This window comes from Mustela nigripes, chromosome 2 (assembly GCF_022355385.1).
Source record: "Mustela nigripes isolate SB6536 chromosome 2, MUSNIG.SB6536, whole genome shotgun sequence".
In the NCBI taxonomy this organism is placed as follows: domain Eukaryota; kingdom Metazoa; phylum Chordata; class Mammalia; order Carnivora; family Mustelidae; genus Mustela; species Mustela nigripes.
In genome coordinates, this window is record NC_081558.1 from 126,581,670 (window position 1) to 126,604,209 (window position 22,540).

Consider the following 22,540-nt stretch of genomic DNA (forward strand, 5'->3'; position numbering starts at 1 on the left):
CGTGGGGTTTTAAGGATTTTCATGTGTTATTTTGATAAGGTAACAAAAATTAATCAATATTAACATAATATTACTTGTATTGGAAATGGAGTCATAATTATAAACAGTTTTCATGAGTTTATTGGAAAATAACCTTTTCACAGGTCTTTGTTATAATTTATCAAACAATGGCAGTATGTCCTAGAATTTTATTGAATAAAAGAATGTGATAATCAACTTATCTTTTTCATAGTAATTTCCTGTCCATTCAAGACCACAGGTAAAACTTCTGTCCATAGGACTGCAAAGGCCACCATTTTTCAGGTACATTTAGCTCACAGTTTGGGCCATACATTGTTTGGGGGACATCCTACAGTAAAAATAAAATATACATATATATATATACACATATGTATGTATACAGATATGTATACATATTGGTATGTATACTTATATATACCTAACTGAATAAAAATATCACCTGAACAAAAGTTTTTCTCTGTTTCAGGTGGAGTAATCATATCTAATAGCAAAAGCATAAGAAAATATTCAAATAAAAACAACTACTCAAAAGTTACCATAAGGGAACAAGGACGACCATTTGTTTGTTTTCAATCACACTACGTACTTTTATTGTGCGTAGAACTACGTGCTTGGTATACTTTGGGAACTGGAGATGGCCTAGTGAACAGAGGTCAATTCCAGATTGGCACAGGGGCATTTTATATATTTAATCTCAAAGTTGATAAAGAAGACAGGCAAGCAGCTTACTCCTTGATGACTTTGTGCTGAAATCTGAAAAGCAATTTAGCATATCATGGGTGACACAGAAAAATCACTGTGAAGAAGGGGGTAAGATGCAAGGGAGAAAAGCCAATGAGACATAGCGGGGAGCCTTCATCGTCAGGAGAAAATGAATGAACAATGGGAAGTGCCCCAATAGGAGAATAAGCCCTACTCACCTTTAGTTGGTTTTTCCATGAGGAATATGGGCCTAATAGAGCCAGCTAATATGATTTTTTTTTTCAGGAAATTCAAAATCTACGTTATATGAAATCATTTAATCTTTGAAAGTTGGCAACTAATTAAATTGCTTTATAGCACTGTGGAAGCCAAAACTGTATCAGCCAATTCAAACACATTTGTGGCTAGATTTGGCCAAAGGCCTGTCATTTATACTTTCTAGCTTATAGTATTTTTACATAATGATGTTTTCCACATGAATTATCTCATTTAATGCTCACAACTATCCCTCTGATGTGGATAACAGTATTCTTATTTATACTTGAGAAAGCTGAAGCTTAGAGATTTAATTCTTTCTCAGGCTTAAGTAGCCAGGAAAGATAAAAACCAAGATTCCAGTCTAGAACTTCTGACTTCTCATCAACCTTTCTTTCTATTCCAGCTAGAGGAAGAGACATTAGAGACTTTTTTTCTTATTTTCCCAAAGACATTTAATATGTAACAGAGCTCGTATTTGAATTCAATCTGTATGACACTTTCTTTTCTGCCTTTATTTGACTTAATGTAAGTACCAAATGAAAGTTTTAAATTCAGTTTATTTAAAAGACCATTACAGCTGTACAGTTAATGGTGGAATCGCCACTAGATTTAAAATTTCAACTCACCAAAATAAAATAAAATAATAAAATACAATTTCAACCCATAAACCTCTCTGGAGTCCCACATCATGCTCTATTTTTTTCTCTTAACATTGGTTTATTCCCTTTTAACATACATATAACTCACTTATTAATTACGTTCATTGTTACTCTCTTCTCCACTAGAAAGCACGACTGGGATATTATGTATTTTATCCATAAGTTCCATATGTTTAAAACAGGCAATGGCATTAAAAAAGTATTTTTGAGTTGAGTGGATAAATGACTGAATATATCCAGAAATAGTCCGTATCTAGTAAAGCATATAAATGTTTCTCTCTCTCACCCTTTAACCCTTCTTTACCCAAAAGGTTAATATAGATACATAATACTGTGAAATTTACTTCTTCTATAAGTAAAATTTCCCAAGATTTTTAAAATTAGTACATATAGTGCTGCATCATTGTTTTTTTATCAGCTGCATAGGACTTACTGCATCTCATAAGATTTATTTTACCACACCATTATTGATGAGCAAGTAAGTTGCTTAAAATATTTTGCCACTCTGAGCAACACTGTAATGACCATCCTTATGGAAGTCTTTATCCATATATACCATTGTATCTGTGGGGTAAGTCATCAGAAAACTTTTTAAAAATAAAATAATATGGTTTCTAATTTGTGACGGATAGTATCAAATTTTCTTACAAAGAGATTTGCAAATTTAGTAAGAAGGATTACCAATGTGCCATTTTCTTTTGTCAAACTAGTATGTTATAAAAATCTAAAGAGGGTTGTTGGGGAGTGGGGGTAAGGATAATGTGACTGGGTTATGGTCACTGGGAAGGGTATGTGCTATGGTGAGTGCAATTAATTATGTAAGCCCAAGGATTTACAGACCTGTACCTACCCCTGAAGCAAATAATGCATTATATGTTAATTAAAAAAAAAACCTAAAGATGTTATATACATGCAACTTTAATTTGGATTTCTTACATTATGCATGGTGCTAATCATCTTTTCACAAGATCTATGGGCATCATAGATTCTTTTCTTTCTAATACGTAGTAACTCCTAGTTTATTAAAAAACTTGGTATTTTTTTCTTCCATTTAAAACAAATTTTATACTTTTTATATGTGTTTAATGCCTTGAAGAATTTTTTTTTTGTTTCTTTTAAGTCAAAACACAATTGATTATTTTTTTCTCTTTTATGGGTTCTGAATTGGTTCTGAATTTTTGTCAAGATTTATAATATGGCTTTCCAAAATAACTTTTAAAAATCCCAATGTATTTCTAGTACTCTTAGAGTTTTTGTCATTATCTCTAAGTACTTTATACGCTTGGAAGTAATTTTGGTAAACCAAATTACTTTTACAAGAGTGACTTTTTGTCTAGTTGCTGGTCATTTGACTTAACATAACTTATTAAATAATTCATATTTTCCTTCTGTTTTACTTTAGTCTTCCTCATTTTTACTTTGTTTTTTTCTCTTATTTTCATCACTTTTTATTTATTAACACAAATATTTTGGAATATAAATTTTCCTCTGTTTTCTGAATTAGCTCTACCTCATGGGATGTGAATGTCCTTACTACTGCTTTTAAATTTCTAAGATACTGGTTTTGTTTTCTCTTTTTGAGCCACTGATTATTTAAAAGGGAGATTTCAAAATGCTGATGCAGCACAATGTGGCTTTTTTTTTCCCCGATAGGAAGTTAGTTTTGTTATTAGTTCTTATTTTACTACTTGTGATCATAGAATGCCATACATCATACTTTTTGGAATAGATTGACTTTTTTTTTCAATTTTGTGAATGTTTCATGGATATTTGAGAAATATAATTTTTATTTTAGGGAACAGAGTTTGGTTTACAACAATTAGATGTACCTTACTAATTATGTTCAAACTTCTATAAACTTATTTTTTCATGCATATGTGTATGCAGTTTTATGTGTATGTGTTAACATTAATGAATTAGTCTACTATTGATAAGCTCTTACTGTCTATTTCTCTTTTTATTGCTTACAGCTTTTGCTTTATGAGTTTTAATGCTGTTACTGCTTTTATACATATTCATTACACTTCAATCTTCACTGTCAATTTTATTCTCTATTATTATAAGTGTCCTTCCCAATAGTTCCTTGTTGCCATAAAATTTAACATTGTTTGATACTGATATCATGACCACTGTTTTATTTTTCTCACATGTGTTTTGTGTGGTTGTACCCATTTATTTACTATCATTTTATTTTGGAGTCTTTTTTTCTAAGCTAACATGGGTGCTATTTCCCGTTGCTTTAAAGACTTTCTTCTTTGGTCTTTAGAAGTTTAATGCAGATTTCTTTAAGTTTATCCTGTTTGTCATTCACACAGCTTCTTGAATCTGTAGGTTTATATTTTTTGGCATGTTTAGGAAATTCCAACCATTTTTACTTTAAATATTTTTCAGCCCTATTCTTTTCCTCCTCCCCTCTGGGATTTGGATGACAAGAAACAAAGTTAGATCTTTTTTAATAGTTCCACAGGTCCAGGGTGTCTGGGTGGCTCAGTGGGTTAAAGCCTCTGCCTTTGGCTCAGATCCTGATCCCAGGGTCCTGGAATTGAGCCCCGCATTGGGCTCTCTGCTCAGCAGGGAGCCTGCTTCCCTTCCTCTCCTGCCTGCCTCTCTGCCTACCTGTGATCTCTGTCTGTCAAATAAATAAATAAAATCTTTTAAAAAGTTAAAAAAAAAAAAAAAAGTTCCACAGGTCCTTGAGGCCTGCTCTCTCCCTTTTTTGGTCATTTCTTTCCTTTCCCTGTCTATTGTTTAGATTGGGGAATTTTCTACTGTTTATCTTCAAATGCAGTGATCTGTCCCTCTGGCCTCTCCATTCTGCTATCAAGTCCATTCATTGAGTTAAGTTTGGCATATATTTTTTTTCTTTTGATTATTGAATTTTCCAATTCTCAAGTTTCAATTTAGTTCTTCCTTATGCTTCTTAGTCTTTGTTTTATTCTTATTCTATTTTTCTATCTTTCTACTTAATCTACGTTTTAAATTTGTGTCATGTATGGCCATAGCTGCTCACCAATCATTTTTACTTATAATGGCTTATTTAAAATTCTGATCAGATAGTTTTATAATCAGTATCATCTGAATATTAGTGTCTGTTGATTATTTTCTTGTTCAAGTTGAAATTTTCCTGGTTTTTGGTATGATAAATAGCTTTTTAATGAAACGTGGATATTTTGAATACTATCATACTATATTATACTATACTGAATACTATATTGAATACTATGATATAAGATTCTGGATCTCGTTTTAGCAAGTATCCTGTGATACTGTACTTGCAAGGAAAGAGGTTCATCAGATAGAGTTCTCTGCCCCAAGTGAAAGGGGGCATAAATGTGCCTTATTCCTGCCGTGCCAGTGTGAGGGTTCAGTCTTCCCATGGGACCTCTGTTGGCACCTATCTGACAGAGGGGTAGAAGTGCCTCTTACGGCTTCACACTCTACCTCCACTGACACTGCACAGGGTAGATTTGTTGCTATTTGGTGGTTGTGAATGTCCTGACTGTCCACTGGATCTACTGTAACATCACCTTGAAGAAAACAGTAGTATCTCAATACTATCTGATGGGGGTGGAAGTTCACAGTCTCCACACAGTTTCTACGGACATGCCAGGGCAGGGGATACATTCCAGTGTGGCAGGGATGAAAGTCTCAGCCCTTTCTCCCATACCATCTTGGTGTAGGGCAGGGGTATCTCATGCATCCCCATGGAGTCTGAAGAATAGACTCTACCTGGTCTTTGCTAGTGGGGTTGGAGTCAAGGATAAAGTTTTATTCTTTAGTGTTTGACTGGAGTATTTACCTGTCATTGTCTAAGAGTTTTCTGTCTTGATTGGCTGTCCTTTTCCTTGTCTTTATTTAGAGAAAAATACTAAATACTACTTTATTTAGAGAAAAATATATACAGGCATATATAGGGCTTTTTTTTTTCTTTCATTTTTTTGTCTGCACCCATTGGTCTTCTGGGTTGCAGCTTCTCCACCATTGGCCCAGGATATATGAGTCAAAAATGGAAACCCAAGGATGTCACCATTCCTGTTCCCTAGGTCTCTGAAGTTCTTAGTGAGTCTGCCTTGATCTCTCCACATCAGAGATTTTTATGTTTATTCTAGATATAGTGACTAGATTTTTACTCTTTAGAGGGAAGAACATGGAAAAATGTCTGTACTCTATCTTTCTCTAAGTTAAGTCTTATAATTTTATATAATCAATGGACTCTTCTTTAGAAAAAGAATATATTATTACATAGCATAATTAATTTCTTTATTTAGCATATATTGGCTCAGCAGCATGAGTAGGAATGGAATTAATATGATTCTTTCTCCAATTTTTCTCATTCCTCTCCTCCACCTGATTTTAGTTGGCTATGTTTTTAATCTTAAATTCTCAGTTCCTGCATTTTATTATTTTTTCTGATGAAATGCTTATTTTATTTTACTTCTTTTCTTTTCTTTTTTAATTAACATAAAATGTACTATTTGTTTCAGGAGTACAGGTCTTATCAGTCTTAAACAATTCACAACACTCACCATAGCACATACCCTCTCCAATGTCCATCACCTAGCTATCTCATCCCTCCCACACACAGCCCCCAGCAATCCTTAGTTTCCTGAGATTAAGAGTCTCTTATGGTTTGTCTCCCTCTCTAGTTTTGTCTTATTTCATTTTTCCCTTCCTTCACCTATGATCCTCTGTCTTGTTTCTCAAATTCCTCATATCAGTGAAATCATATGATCATATGATATTTGTCTTTCTCTGATTGACTTATTTCACTTAGCATAATACCTTCTAGTTCCATCCATATTGTTGCAAATGGCAAGATTTTATTTTTTCATGGCTGCATAATGTATGTATGTGCGTGTATATACATACACACACACTCATACATACATTATTCTTTATCCATTCTTTATCCATTCATCTGTGGGTGGACATCTAGGCTCTTCCCATAGTTTGGTTATTGTAGACATTGCTGCTATAAACATTGGGGTGCACATGCCCCTTCAGATCACTACATTTGTATTTTTGGGGTAAATACCCAGTAGTGCAATTGCTGGGTCGTAGGGTAGCTCTATTTTCAACTTTTTGAGGAACTTCCATACTATTTTCCAGAGTGACTACACCAGCTTGCATTCCTACCAACTGTGTAGGAGGTTTCCCCTTTCACTGCATCCTCACCAACATCTGTCATTTCCTGACTTGTTAATTGTAGCCATTCTGACTGGTGAATGGTGGTATCTCACTGTGGTTTTGATGCATATCTCTGATGCTGAGTGATGTTGAGCACTTTTTCATGTGTCTGTTGGTCATTTGGATGTCTTCTTTGCAGAAATGTCTGTTCACGTCTTCTGCCCATGTCTTGGTTTGTTCTTTGGGTGTTGCGTCTGATAACTTCTTTATAGATTTTGGATACTAACCCTTTATCTGATATGTCATTTGTAAATATCCTCTCCCATTCTTTCAGTTTTCTTCTGGTTTTGTTAACTGTTTCCTTTGCTGTGCAAAGCTTTTGACCTTGATGAAATCTCAATAGTTCATTTTTCCCTTGCCTTTGGCAATGTTTCTAGGAAGAAGTTGCTGTGGCTGAAGTCAAAGAGTTTGTTGCCTGTGTTCTCCTCAAGGATTTTGATGAATTTTTGTCTCCCAATTAGTTCTTTCATTGATTTTGAGTCTATTTTTATGCATGGTGTAAGGAAATGGTCCAGTTTCATTCTTCTGCGTGCGGCTGTCCAATTTTTCCAACAGCATTTGTTGAAGAGACTTTTTTCCAAACTGGATATTCTTTCCTGTTTTTTCAAAATTAGTTGACCATAGAGTTGAGGGTCCACTTCTGGGTTCTCTATTCTGTTTCATTGATCTATGTGCCTGTTTTTGTGCCTGTACCATACTGTCTTGGTGATCACAACTTTGTAATAGAGCTTGAAGTCCAGAATTGTGATGCAATCACCTTTCTTTTCTTTTTCAACATTCTTCTGGCTATTCAGGGTATTTTCTGGTTCTGGTTCCATACAAATATGAGAATTACTTGTTCCATTTCTGTGGAAAAAAAGTTGATGATATTTTGATAGGGATTGTGTTAAATGTGTAGATTACTCTAAGTAGCATAGATATTTTCATAATATTTGTTCTTCCAATCCATGAGCATGGAACGTTTTTTTCATTTCTTGTGTCCTTCCCAATTTCTTTCATGAGTATTCTATAGTTTTCTGAGTGCAGATTCTTTGCCTCTTTGGTTAGATTTATTCCTAGGTATCTTATGGTTTTGGTGCAATCATAAATGGGATCAACTCCTTAATTTCTCTTTCATCTTCCTCATTGTTAGTGTATAGAAATGCAACTAATTTCTGTGCATTGATTTTATATCTTGCTACTTTACTGAATTATATGAGTTCTGGCAGTTTTGGGGTGGAGTCTTTTGGGATTTCCATATAAAGTATCATATCATCAGCAAAGAGTGAGAGTTTGACTTCTTCTTCACCAGTTTTTGTGTCTTTTATTTCTTTTTGCTGTCTGATTGCCAAGGCTAGGACTTCTAGTACTATGTTGAATAGCAGTGGTAATAGAGGAAATCTCTGCCATGTTCCTGATATTAGGGGAAAAGCTCTCAGTTTTTCCCCATTGAGAGTGATATTTGTTGTGGGTTTTTCATGCGTGACTTTTATGATATTGAAGTATGTACCCTCTATCTCTACACTGTGAAGAGTTTTAATCAAGAAAGGATGCTATACTTTGTCAAATGTTTTTTCTGCATCTATTGAGAGTATCATGTGGTTCTTGTTCTTTCTTTTATTAATGTATCACATTGATTGATTTGCAGATGTTGAACCAAACTTGCTGCCAGGAATAAATTCCACTTGGTCATGGTGAATAATCCTTTTAATGTACTGTTGGATCCCATTGGCTAGTATTTTGGTAAGAATTTTTGCATCCATGTTCATCAGAGCTATTGGTCTGTAATTCTCCTTTTTGATGGGCTTTTTGTCTGGCTTTAGGATCAAGGTAATTCTGGACTCATAAAATGAATTTGGAAGTTTTCCTTCCTTTTCTATTTTGGGGAAGAGTTTCAGAATAGGTATTAATTCTTCTTTAAATGTTAAAATTCCCCCTGGGAAGCCATCTAGCCCTGGGCTCTTGTTTGTTGGGAGATTTTTTATCACTGCTTCAATTTCCTTACTGGTTATAGGTCTGTTCAGGTTTTCTATTTCTTCCTGGTTCAGTTTTGGTAGTTTATATGTCTCTAGGAATGCATCCATTTCTTCCAGATTGTCTAATTCACTGGCATATAGTTGCTTATAATATGTTCTTATAATTGTTTGTATATTTCTTCAGTATTGGTTGTGATATCTCCTCTTTCATTCATGATTTTATTAATGTGGGTCCATTCTCTTTCTTTTTTGATAAGTCTGGCCGGGCGGTTATCAGTCTTTTTAATTCTTTCAAAGAACCAGTTCCTAGTTTTGTCAATCTGTTCTACTGTTCTTTTGATTTCTATTTCATTTATTTCTGCTCTGATCTTTATGATTTCTCTTCTCCTGCTGGGTTTAGGCTTTATTCATTGTTCTTTCTCCAGCTCCTTTAGGTGTATGGTTAGGTTGTGTATTTGAGACCTTTCTTGTTTCATGAGAAAAGTTTGTATTGCTATATAGTTTCCTTTCAGGACTACCTTTGCTGCATCCCAAAGATATTGAACAGTTGTGTTTTCATTTTTATTTGTTTCCATGAATTTTTAAAATTCTTTAATTTCCTGGTTGACCCATTCATTCTTTAGTAGGATGCTCTTTAGCCTCCATGTATTTGAGTTCTGTCCAACTTTTCTCTTGTGATTGAGTTCTAGCTTCAGAGCATTGTGATCTGAAAATATGCAGGGAATGATCCCAAACTTTTGGTACCAGTTGAGACCTGATTTGTGACCCAGGATGTGATCTATTCTGGAGAATGTTCCATGTGCACTAGAGAAGAATGTGTATTCTGTTGCATTGGGAGGAATGTTCTGAATATATATGTGATGTACATCTGGTCCAGCATGTCATTTAAACCTTATTTCCTTGTTGATCTTTCACTTAGATGATCTGTCCATTCCAGTGAGGGAGGTGGTAAAGTCCCCTACTATTACTATATTATTGTCAATGACTTTGTTATTAATTGGCTTATATAATTGGCTGCTCCTATGTTAGGGGCATAGATATTTAAATTTGTTAGAGCTTCTTGTTGGATAGATCCTTTAAGATCCTTTAAGTATGATATAGTGCTCTTCCTCATCTCTTATTATAGTCTTTGGTTTAAAATCTAATTTGTTTGATATATGGATTGTCATCCCAGCTTTCTTTTGATGTCCATTAGCATGGTAAATTGTTTTACACCCCCTCACTTTAAATCTGGAGGTGTCTTTGGGTCTAAAATAAGTCTCTTGCAGACAGCATATCAATGGGTCTTATTTTTTTATTCAATCTGATACCCTGTGTCTTTTGATTGGGGCATTTAGCCCATTTACATTCAGGTTAACTATTGAAAGATTTGAATGTAATGCCATTTTGTTGCCTGTAAGGTGACTGTTACTATATATTGTCTCTGTTCCTTTCCGGTCTGTAACTTTAAGGCTCTCTCTTTGCTTAGAGGATGGTTTTCAATATTTGGTTTGGTGTTCACAAATTCTTTATTTTTTATTTGTCCTGGACTTTTTTTTTTATCTCTCCTTCTATTTTCAATGACAGTCTGCCCGAATATAGTATCCTTGGCTGCATATTTTTCTCATTTAGTGCTCTGAATATATCATGCCAGTCCTTTCTGGTCTGCCAGGTCTCTGTGGACAGGTCTGCTGACAATCTAATATTTCTATTTTCGTAGGTTACAGACCTCTTTTCCCAAGCTTCTTTCACGATTTTCTCTTTGTCTCTGAGACTTGTAAATTTTACTATTAGATGACAGGGTGTTGACCTATTTTTATTGATTTTGAGGGGGATTCTCCGTGCCTCCTGGATTTTGATGCTTGTCTCCTTCCCCAAATTCAGGAAGTTCTCCATTATAACTTGCTCCAGTATACCTTCTGCCCCCCTCTCTCTCTTCTTCTAGGATCCCAATTATTCTAATATTGTTTCATCTTATGTTATCACTTACTTCTGGAATTATCCCCTCATGATCCAGTAGTTGTTTATCTCTCTTTTTCTCAGCTTCTTTATTCTCCATTATTGGATCTTCTATATCACTAATTCTCTCTTCTGCCTCATTTATCCTAGCAGTTAGAGCCTCTATTTTTTATTGCACCTCATAAATAGCCTTTTTGATTTCAACTTGGTTGTATTTTAGTTCTTTTATTTCTCCATAAAGGGATTCTCTTTTAACTCCTATGCTTTTATCAAGCCCAGCTACTATCTTTACAATTGTCATTCTGAACTCTAGTTCCGATATCTTACTAATGGCTATATTGATTAGGTCCCTGGCAGGTGGTACTGTCTCTTGGGTTTTCTTTCTTTCTTTTTTTGTGAGTTTTTCCATTTGGTCATTTTGTCCAGAGAAGACTAGATAAATGAGAGAACAAAATGCTAAAAGGTAATAATGATCCCAGAAAAAATATATGCTAAACAAATCAGAAGAGATCCAAAACCAGGGGGAAAAGGAAAAAAGAAAAAAGATAATGAGCAGGATGGTGACTAGAACAGAGCCACATTCTAGACTCTGGGTGTGTTTTGGTCTTAGAAGAAACTGCCTCCCAAAATTTTAGAGAAAGAAGAATATATATATATATATATATATATATATATATATATACACACACACACACACAAATAAGGGTAAATATGATGAAGGGATGGAATGTGATGGTAGAGACAAAAATTTTTAAAGATTTTTAAAAAAATGAATTGATAAAATGAGAAATTGGTTGAAAAAGGAAAGAAAAAAATGAAATGTAAAAATGTAAAAAAAGAGAGAGAATGTAATCGGGCAGGAAACTAGAACAAAGCCATATACTACATTTAAGGTATATTTTAGTCTATTAGAAGAAACTTTATTCCAACATTTTAAAGGAAAGAAAACTCCTACACCCAGTTCTAGCATTTTAAATTCCAACATTTACCTTTATACACTTAAACATGCTTATTGACTTGTCATATTTAAACAATACCTTTTGACACAGATCTATCCCTCCCATTCACAACTTCTAATGAAGAAATAAGATCAGTATACTCAACATCCTCCATCTTCTTTCCTTTTAGTTTATGCCCATTTTGATAAACTGTCAAAATTGGTATAATATTAAATATTTATATATTTATCATATTATGTGGCCATAATTCCCACATTTGTTTTAAACTTAACCCAAATAAAAATAGATTGAATATCTACTAATAGTCTTCTTACCAGAGATCTTCCATTTATTACTTGATTGCTTAAATTTATCTTCTACAGTTTCTTCAGAAATATTTTATGGCTATTATATCCTCTGTAACTTTTTATTATTAAAAATATTTGTTGGGGCGCCTGGGTGGCTCAGTGGGTTAAGCCGCTGCCTTCGGCTCAGGTCATGATCTCAGGGTCCTGGGATCGAGTCCCACATCGGGCTCTCTGCTTAGCAGGGAGCCTGCTTCCTCCTCTCTCTGACTGCCTCTCTGCCAGTACTTGTGATCTCTCTCTGTCAAATAAATAAATAAAATCTTTAAAAAAAAAAAAAAAAAAAATATTTGTTTTCGGGGCACCTGGGTGGCTCAGTGGGTTAAAGCCTCTGCCTTCGGCTCAGGTCATGATCCCAGGGTCCTGGGATCAAGCCCCGCATCGGGCTCTCTGCTCAGCAAGGAACCTGCTTCCTCCTCTCTCTCTCTGCTTGCCTCTCTGCCTACTTGTGATCTCTGTCAAATAAATAAATAAAATATTTTAAAAAATATTTATTTTCAGGGGCACCTAGGTGGCTCAGTGGGTTAAAGCCTCTGCCTTCGGCTCGAGTCATGATCTCAGGATCCTGGGATTGAGCCCCACATCAGGCTCTCTACTCAGGGGGAAGCCTGTTTCCCTCTCACTCTCTGCCTGCCTCTCTGCCTACTTGTGATCTCTGTCTGTCAAATAAATAAATAAACTCTTTAAAAAAAAAAAGACTTAAAAAATATTTATTTTCAGTCATACTATACTTGAATAACAGTTTAACTGTGTATAAGACACTTGAGTCATATTTTTTCCCAAAAACTCCATAGGCATTGATTAACCACATGCTAGCAATGGTTTTGATTATTGCTGTGAGGCATGAGGCCAGACTGATTTTCCCCTCTCTTCATATAAGATCTTCCATTTTTTTTTTCTTTTATCCCCAGTGGACTTCCCCTTGCTTATGATCAATCTTCACTAGAGTTTCTGGGAATAGAATGTATTCAGTCTGTAGCATCAAATCTTCTTTCATTTCAGAGAAACAAAATCTTGAATATTATACTTGAATATCTTCTTTTCCATTTATATATTTGTCTCTCTATTTTTTCCATTTCTTTGTTTCTACTTTCCTCAAGCTTATTCTCCATTTACCTGGCTGTCACATAAGCAGATTCAATCCTCTATTACCTGTGTTCAATATGGTCTTCATTTATATGATGTGAGGTTTTAATTTTCATTTCCACTTCTTTCTGAGTTCTGCCAGCTTACTTTTTCATTTCCCTTTGTTGTCTTTTCATTTATTCCATGAACCCTTGTATCTCAGCATCATACTCACAAGTTGTAGAGAACACTTTTTCATTACGTCCCTCGAATTCTTGGAAAAAATTCTGGTTAATATTTCCGTGTGCTCCCTAGCAAAACTTTTCTGCTTTATGTCCATCTGCATTTTGTTTTCTTATTCTTTTTCTCCTTCACCATTCTTAAAGAATTTTCACTAAAAAGGTACCCAAAGCTTTGAATAATTTCATATATTGTTTCCAAAATGAGAGGAGGGTTTTTCGGGGGTCTTTTTATGCATCAAGTTTTTGTTTTTGCTTTCATTTTCTTGTATTGGGTTAGTTTTTTGTGCACATTATTTGGGGGGAGAGTAGTATGAATCTGGGCTAGAAAAATTATTTCAGCTAGTTGGAAGCCTCCTGGGGCTAGAGTAAAACTCCATATGACACACAGTTTGGGGGTATATGTATGTGGGCTTCTTAGCTCCTTTTGGCTGCAAGGTTGCTTATTGCCCACAGATAACCCTCTATTCTAGCGCAGAGTTGAAAATATGATGGTTCTGTGCACTTCCTGGTTTTATCCTGTTTTTTTTTTTTCTGCAATTCTGCAATGTCCAGTGGGATTCAAGGTAGCTCTTGCTGCACACTCATGCAACCAACTCTTCTCTTTTAACAAAGGGTCACAGGTTTTGCCCTTCTGTGTGTGCAAGGGAGAAGTGGTTCTCCATATGTCATTTCACTGAACTTGAGAGTTCTTCTATTATGATTATTGTTGAGAAAATAATGAATAATATGATTAAGGACAAGAAAGTTTTATAGTTTTAAACAAAGATCATGTTTTCCATTCTGTCTCTCATTTTTCTTACAGCTTTCACTAGGCTTCTGAAAGTTGAAGAAAATATAAAACTTTTCAGTTTTTATAATTAGACATTCCTAACACAAAATTTTAGGCAGCTTTACAAAAGTTAACCAAAGTTATTTCAGAATTTGCTCCTACTCAAGAGTATACAAAAATCATTCTTTGTTTTTGTTTTCAATTCTTGTTTGCCCTCCAGTAGGCTATTTCCTATATGACTATACAAGAGTGTGTACTTTCATGTTATTAAAGCCACATTTAAAAAGAAAGTGTTATAAACAATGCCCATTTTATTATATTCCCTGGCACCAACCTGCTTGCATAGTGTAGCTAAGTTAGTGCCTTGACAGACAAGGTGACCCTGCATTCATTGTTACCTTGCTGATACCTGGCTCCCATTTGGCCAGGTGGACATTGGCACCCTCCAGTCACTGGGTCACACTGTCCTGAGCCACAGGAACACTGCTGGACACGGTCCTGCCCATAGTGATCCACAGGACAAACTGCAGGAAGGAGCAAAACAAAACCAGATTTTTCTTATTAAAATGTTTTGCCAGTCAAGACTTTAAAAACCTTGTAAATACACGACCCTTTCTTTTAATCAAATAGGTTTCCTTGTCTTGCCTTCACTTTAGTTTTCAACTTAAAAGGTTACTTTGAAAAAACAAAACAAAAAAAGGAACTGTTCAAATTGTTGCTTACTTAGTGCAATTTTGGTTGACATCAGGAATTCCAACCAAATATCTAATGTCAAACACTTAACATATATGATATAAATGACTCTTAAAAACTCAGTCTTGCTGCCTTAGCAAATGTGTGTGTGTGTGTGCTTGTTTGCCTGTATGTGTGTGTCATAATCTTGATTATGTTTCCTCTTAAAGTCCACTCTAGAATCTCAGCTTACACTTCAATGCACCAACACAGAATCCATTACGCTCATTTCTCCAAATACCATTTATGTATTTAACTTATTTTTAAATTTATCATTTATTAAAATCAACAAATTTGTTCAATTACCCTTTTTAATTAATTATATTAATTAATATAAGTCATATTTTAATTAATTAATGTATTAACACATTTATTAATTTATCTGTTTGCAACTTTATTCCACAAATTCATTGAGATAGTTATCAAGATACAGATAACACTCAAAGGTAAAATAAATGCCTGTGAGAATCAAGTGAAGAAAAATATAGTTACAATGTAGACATAAATGAATATCACAATTCTTTGAACTTGTAAGAGATGGACTGCAAATTGGCTCTGATCTACCTAGCTGTCTAAACAAAGAAGTACTCAGGTATAAGATCACAGCTTTCTGAAGACAAAAATACTCCTAATATTCAGAGAAATCAAAACTCTTAAAGATGCTTTGGCCTGAGGAAATAAAGAAATTCTCTCAATGATTTTCTTTGAGGAACAAAGGGGTCAGTTAGAACCTTCCTAAGGAGATGTTTATGGGTTGGCCTTAACTCAAAGACAACTTGGCTGTGGGGCCTCAGAGGCAGTATTCACTAGGTTTCAATTTTCCATTACATGGAGCCAGGACTTCGTCCTACTTGTCTTTTGTCTTCAGAACATCAGGGTACTGAGGTAGGTTAATTAAAATTACCCTCAAACAAAGAAGACAGAGCAACTACCTGCCTGGGCAAAATAAACATTTGGATGTCTTTACCACCTAGAAACTTGGTGCCCTGCCTGACCACCAATTTTGTTATCATTCTTCCAAAGGAAAGAATCTTAAGTTTGCAATTACAGCATTTCTTTCATGAAAGTTCTATTGACAGGGCTTTTATTTTTTTAATTCTAAAGTATAAAATACAGAATAGTACACAAAAAACACAAATGTGCAGCTCAGTAAAACATCACAAGTGAACACCCTCAAGAACAACAAATAGGTTGAAGAACATAATATTGCCAGTACTACCTTCTCATCATGTACTCACCTATGCATTGCTCCTCTAGCATCCCTAAAAATTATGATCTTGCAAATTGTCCAGATACTTAGAAAATGGCAGATCTGATAAGATCAAAATGTATTTGCTAAGAATATCTCTATGGTGCCTAAGATACCTTGTCCCTTAAACTTTATGTAAATAGTTATCTTTGTGATAGGTAGTTAAGTCTTTAAATTTTAGGGAACTGGTTAATTTTTGGTAAGTAGGGGAACTACTTAATTTTGAGCTGGATATTGCTGAGGATAAATGAAATTGTGAGACTTGAACCAATGAGTTTGACATTGTGTACACAGGCATTGTGTACCAGACCACTCTTATCTTATGGAACAGATTTTCTAATCCTGACTTGAGGTTAGCATTGCTGGGATATGAGAGATTATGACCAAAGGGTTCTCTTTGGCTGTCTTCACTGCTTCAGCTCTCAGTCAAACTCCTCACGAAAGCACTCTTCAACCTAGAATGTAGGTCTGTTGGTGTTTGCTGTTACTGCAGTAAATTATTAAGTAATAATTGCAACAACATTGAACTCTGTAAGTATAGTTCTTAAAAACTCTACTTTAGCATATCTATTTCATAATGGTAGAGTGACTTACTTTGACTGCAGTCAGCCCGAGTGAAGCCAGGAGGGTAGTAACAGGTGCCAATCACAGTGTCACAGCTGCTGCCATTAAGGCACTTGCACATCCTTTGGCAATTAAAACCTTAAGTGCCTTTGGGCATCCTGTTGAAAGAGAACAAAACCATATGTGATATTGTAACTTAAAGCATCACTGTTTAAATTCATACCCATAGACATGTTGCTAACTCACATTCCAAATACTGTTCTTTGGTATTTTCAGTTACCTTCAAGCTAGTATTCAAGGCATGGATTTATCTGAAGAGATGAGATGATATAGATAGATGCCTTAGTAATATGGTTGGGGGCAAAATGTTCCTGATGCTGCTCATTAGTAAGATACAGGAAACTTAACTCAGAGTTTCTTTGGAAATCTGCCCACTTTTAGAGAGTGCTCAGAATAGGTGACAATTTGCCAAAGTTACCTCATTCCAGCCTAGATTAATTCATTATTTTGATTAATGCTTAAGTGTCATAGTTCATCTTGTCTGGAATGGTCTGGCTTTAATACAAGTAAGAATTCAAAAATGGCATGAACCATCAAGAAAGAATCTTCATTTTCTGTTAGTTTCTCACTTTCCTATCCATAGACTTATGGTCTACTATGATACCTGTGTAACAAACAGATAAATAGCCAGAACTTAAGATAAAAGGAGAGGAAACAAGACAAAGAGCAAGCTGAAGACCACATTATTTGTGCAATGATTGAAAGACTGGGGGTGTTTATTCAGGAGAAAAGAGAGCTAGGAAGACAGAAATGTCTTCAAACATGAAAAGGCAGTCCTGTGGAAAAGAAGAAAGGCAGATTTTATCTCAATAAAGAAATACTTTCTAAAAGAGCTGTCCAAGATTGGAATAAGCTTTTTTCAGGAGGCATGATTACTCATCTCTGTAGGAGTTCAGAGACAGGATAAGTATTCAGGAGAGAAAATATAGAGGATATTCAAGTTGATTAACTTTGAAGCACTTCCATCTGTGACATTCTCTTATTCTATGAAATGCCTGATACTTTCAAGTCTTAAAATTATAAAAGTTTGAGTTTTAAGAGACCTCATGTCCATCTGGTTCAATTCTTATTTTAAGATGATGAAGTTGAGGACCACAGAGTGAAGTGACTTGGAATATAGCACAAAATTCTGTCACCTGTTAGAGATAACCATCTTTATCCTTGCCACATATTTAAATATGAGGGCTGTAAGAAATTTTGAAAAGACTGTGATTTGAAACCTATATACTTCACTTATTAATATTGTAGCCTTAACTCCTTTCTTTGAATTTCTGGTTCTTAATTCCCAAAGGGTATTATAATAAAATCATGGCCCTGTGGTGGTGACTAGAGTGAACAAATACATCACCAAACTAAGCTCCCATGTCAGTGGTGGCCATTATTTTCATGAATGATGGCAGTATCAATGCTAGGCATGCAGCAAAACCCTTTCCCTACCTGCTTGATATGAGCCAAAGTGTTAGGTATTTGCCTTAAGTTCTTCCTCTTGGAAAATCTTTTCATTTGGAAATATAACTCTAAAAGTGACCAAACTATACCAGATGGTACTAGTTTTCTTCCTTTTATCTTGTGTTTTTATGTAAGAATCAGAGAGTAAGAGTATTTCACAGGTACTATGTTTTAGAGGTAACAGCAAAGAATGGATCTTACTGAGATTCAGATTGTTTATAATCCCCACGCATGTCTTATCCTAAATTCCCGAGTTTCCACCTTGAGTCTCAAATCCAAAAAATGGCTGCTTCTTTCTTTCAGTTTTAAAATAAAGTTCTTCATAGCGAAGATGGAAAGCCAAACACTACAGTTATTCATACCAAATGTTATTTCTGTGCTGTAGTTGTTGTATTTCTTTATTCCTCTCTATTAAAAATGATGGCTTCACTTTACAGTCTCTTCTGTCATTCTCTCTTCCCAAGGAATGTCAGTTCCCATAGCTCATTGTCCCTTCATCGGTATATAACATTCATTGGTCCTCCTAAGAACTTCTTTTTTCCTTCACAAACATTCAATAGAGCATACCTAAAAACAAAATTAGTGATTAAAAAAGTCTCCATCCCTTCCTCTTCTCCTATTGACCAAGATACAAAATGCTTTCATGTCCATTTGGGTCAGAGTTGTAGAATGCAAATTTTTATTTATTTTTTTTTTATCCTCATTACTATGTGTGAAGCTTAAGACAAATGTCTGCTTGACATTAGAGAAAATACACATAAAGCCAACTGGAGGTATGGAGTCTGAAACAATGAAGTCTTGTGTGTACTGCTGCAATGTTGCTTCCCAAAGGAGGTTAAATTAATAAGAGTTGATTAGTACAGAAAATTCTGTAGTTACATTGCTATGAAATGAAAACTGCCATGAATTTCTGTGCAAATAAGAAAAAGAGAAACACCTAATAATGTGAAATTCATATACTTATTAATGAGGAAAATACCAAACTATGGATATAATCATAGATATAAAAAACTAGCATCTCAGTTTAAATGGAAAAAAGGTTGTGTGTAATTACTTGATAAATTTAAATAACTGATACATATATATTTATATTATCTTTGTCATTTATAGGTCATATATTTTGGGGGGATCACTTCCATGTGTCTTTCTTGGGAGACATAATTTCCCTTTGACATATACTCATTTTGCAAACTATCTTAGTGATGGCTTCATGTTGGATAGAATCATCCTTCATTGTTCCTTCTTTGTACACAGAAAACAAAAGTCACATGAATATTAGGCTTCAACTATATTATCCTTTTGAAATTGGGACACTGAATAGATAAAATTTATCTACTAATAAGTATGTCATCTGTTGAAAGACAATGTGTGTATAACCTCTTACCCTCAAAACTTACTAAATTTACATCAAGAGTATAATGTATGTTTACAAAAGTGCCCATAACTTTTCCCCCAATAATAAGTTATTTACTGACAATTCCACTTTCTCTTATAATTCTGTAGCAATGTGAAAGTTTGACTTCTAGAATCATGTGCACATCCTTTGCTCAAACATTCCCTATATTCAACAAGAGAACACACACTCAAGACATAATGATTCCACTTGGCTTAAATGAAGTTATTTCTCCCAGACTCTTTTCCAAGTATTTGACCAGGCCACTCACATATCCTAGCGACTCTCACACAGTTTTATTTTATTCTTAAAAAGAGATGCTAAGGTTTGGTCTGTCTGAATTCTTACTACTATGAGAAAGAGCACTAAAGGCAAGCTTCTATCAACGCTTTGATGTCTTCCTCCTGGCACAGGTGTACTATTCTATGGCCTGTGCTTCTCCAAGCATTCTATACTAAGGGTGTTCCTATAAAAATTGTCAAAAGAACTGCCCTTGATTTTTAGAGGATCCCAAAGCCTTAAGTGTTCTCAAAGAGAGTTATTACAGTGGGTATTACCATTTGGAGAAATAAAAGATTTCCAGGGTATGGAGTTACTTTGTAATTTCTCATTGGTCATAAAATACATATTATGATGAGTCTCTATCTACTGAGCAGTTTGTTTTTCCCCACATGCCGTCCAAAGGCTGAGACCAAACTGCCCATTATAAATTATGGACAAGTGGTGAGATCCCACTACAAGTTTGTCTGCTTCCTCTGACCTCTGCTGAGAGAAAATTTTAAATCTCTACTCCAAACTCGAGAACATGAAAGCCCAGTTGTTTCTGGCCGCTGAAACTTTTGTTTTTGAGCCAGCCACACCTTTTATGGATATTTTCTTGAACCCTTCTTCATAGTTCTGTAATGACAGTGGATGTTGCCAAGGAAACTTTGCTGCAACTCCCAACCACGTGTTGCCTGGAGCTAAGCCAATCTGACTAGTCAGGGAGTCGCTGGCCGCTGCAGCCTTGATTTTACAAGGTAGAGCTCCCCTCCTTCAGCCCAAGGTAGCTTGCCTTCTGACGTGCAAGCCCTACCAACTCTATGTAACTTGGTTTTTAGTTTTGTTTTAAAGACTTATTTTTTTATTTGAGAGAAAGAACAAGCATGTGAGAGGGAACAGAAGGAGAGGGAGAGAGACAATCTCAAGCAGACTCTGACTGAGTGCAGAGCCCCACCTCGGCGGCTGGATTCTATGACCCTGAGCTCATGACCAAGGTTGAAATCAAGAGTCGCATGGTTGGCTGACTAAACCACCTAGGTGCTCATCCATGTCACTTGGTTTTATTACATTAAGATAAAATATCACTTGATATCAAGAAGAAATTCTTCCTGAGAAATGTGATGGAATTAAAAGTGCGGAAATAAATATGCACTGATTGGTATCAATCAATATACAGTTCTTCCATTACAATATACAATTTCTTCCATTACAAGGGTGCTTGAAATTTGCCGTAACAAAAATATAATTGCAATTTTACTAATTTTATATTTTAATTATTCAGTTTAAGTTTGTATACCCACAATGGTTATGCGTTCCAAACAAAATACTAATTGAAGCCATTTTGTGTTCTTAGCTGATAATATTTAAAATTAGGGCAAAAGTGAGAAGTGATATTCAAAATATACATTCTATGGCTTGTAAAAATTAAAATCAATAGCTTGACCGTAAGTCTGTTTTATAGGTGACATATGGGCGTAGAATCCCCAAATCATCCGTCCATTTGCAGAATTGAGAGAGGAAAGCGGAAGGTTCTGCTACAGGAGCGACGAGGGAGAAAAGAGCCGTGGGGGCGGCCAAGTTGGGGGAAAATGAAACTGAGGCCAAATCATTTTATTTTTAAACCTATAAAAAGTGCATTATAAATAATTACAAGCTTAAAAATTAAGTAGCTGACTGAACATTTTAACATGCTCCTTGGGACGTTTTATCGTGTGTTCCCCTCTAACCATTTTCGATGTTAAAATGTCCTAACAAATCAGTATAAGGTGTTTGGTCTAGGGACGATCCTTTTTTATTACACAGCAGTGAGCCAACTGGCATTTTGTCCTTTAAACAAGTGACTGTTTTCATTCCAGAATAACAATTTGTTTAATTTGATTGTTCCTAAGCAGATCCTGGAACTAACTTTATGAATCACTTTAAATATGTTCCCATTGGCTGTATATTGATTGATACCAATCAGTTCATATTATCTTTGTTCTTTCTTTCTCTATTTATTTTCTTTTTCTTGGGGATATTTGGAAGAGAAAAGGCAACATAGGAGAAAGGGTTACACAACAAAGTGTATGTTTTCAACCATTCCAATGAACATTCTTTCAGGACTTGCTATAAATTAGAAGCTTGAATTAACATTTGCCCTTTAGCATTCTGACAGATGACCCACCCTACCGGTGTCTCTTCGATAAATTACAACAAAAGCATGGACCACACTTACGGAGATGATAGCGGTTTCCATGGTAGCCGGGCAGACAGGTACATCTCCCCGTGACTAGGTGACACTCTTCATTCTCAGCTGAACACTGACATACCTGTTTACAGTCCTTCCCATATGTGCCTGGTGCACAAACTAAGGGAAAGAGGAAATGTAAACCCAATGAATTAAATTTGTCTGTGTAAATATAGCTCTAAAAGTGAAAGCAGGGAAAAATTTATTAAATAAGACCATTGCCTACAGAAGTGCGCTGCCCTTTGGGATTTAGGTTTCATTAAATTTACTTGGGGATTACTTCACTGTTTGATTTTGTTTTGTTCAGTCAATTTGTGACCGACTGTCAAGGGCCGGCTGCAATTTTCTTGTCACTGAAGAAAATCATAGGGTGATGTCAGGTAAAATCAACTAAAATAATAGTATAATTCATGAGGGACCACATATCTGGATAAAGATATTTTTTCTGGTGCAGCCGGTTTAAATTCTCAAGGTTGTTTCTCTCTGCACATTAGCACGTACTGTAT

General features: G+C 35.2%; 1 long non-coding RNA gene across 1 annotated transcript; it reads right to left on the bottom strand.

The window, feature by feature from the left end:
* Window positions 1-613: 613 nt before the first annotated feature.
* On the bottom strand, window positions 614-22,079 carry LOC132010094 (uncharacterized). The gene is made up of 5 exons (XR_009402153.1): window positions 22,023-22,079; window positions 18,516-18,720; window positions 16,675-16,802; window positions 14,498-14,623; window positions 614-774 (listed from the first exon to the last, which is right to left on the bottom strand). It is a non-coding gene; the product is annotated as an uncharacterized LOC132010094 (long non-coding RNA).
* Window positions 22,080-22,540: the final 461 nt, after the last annotated feature.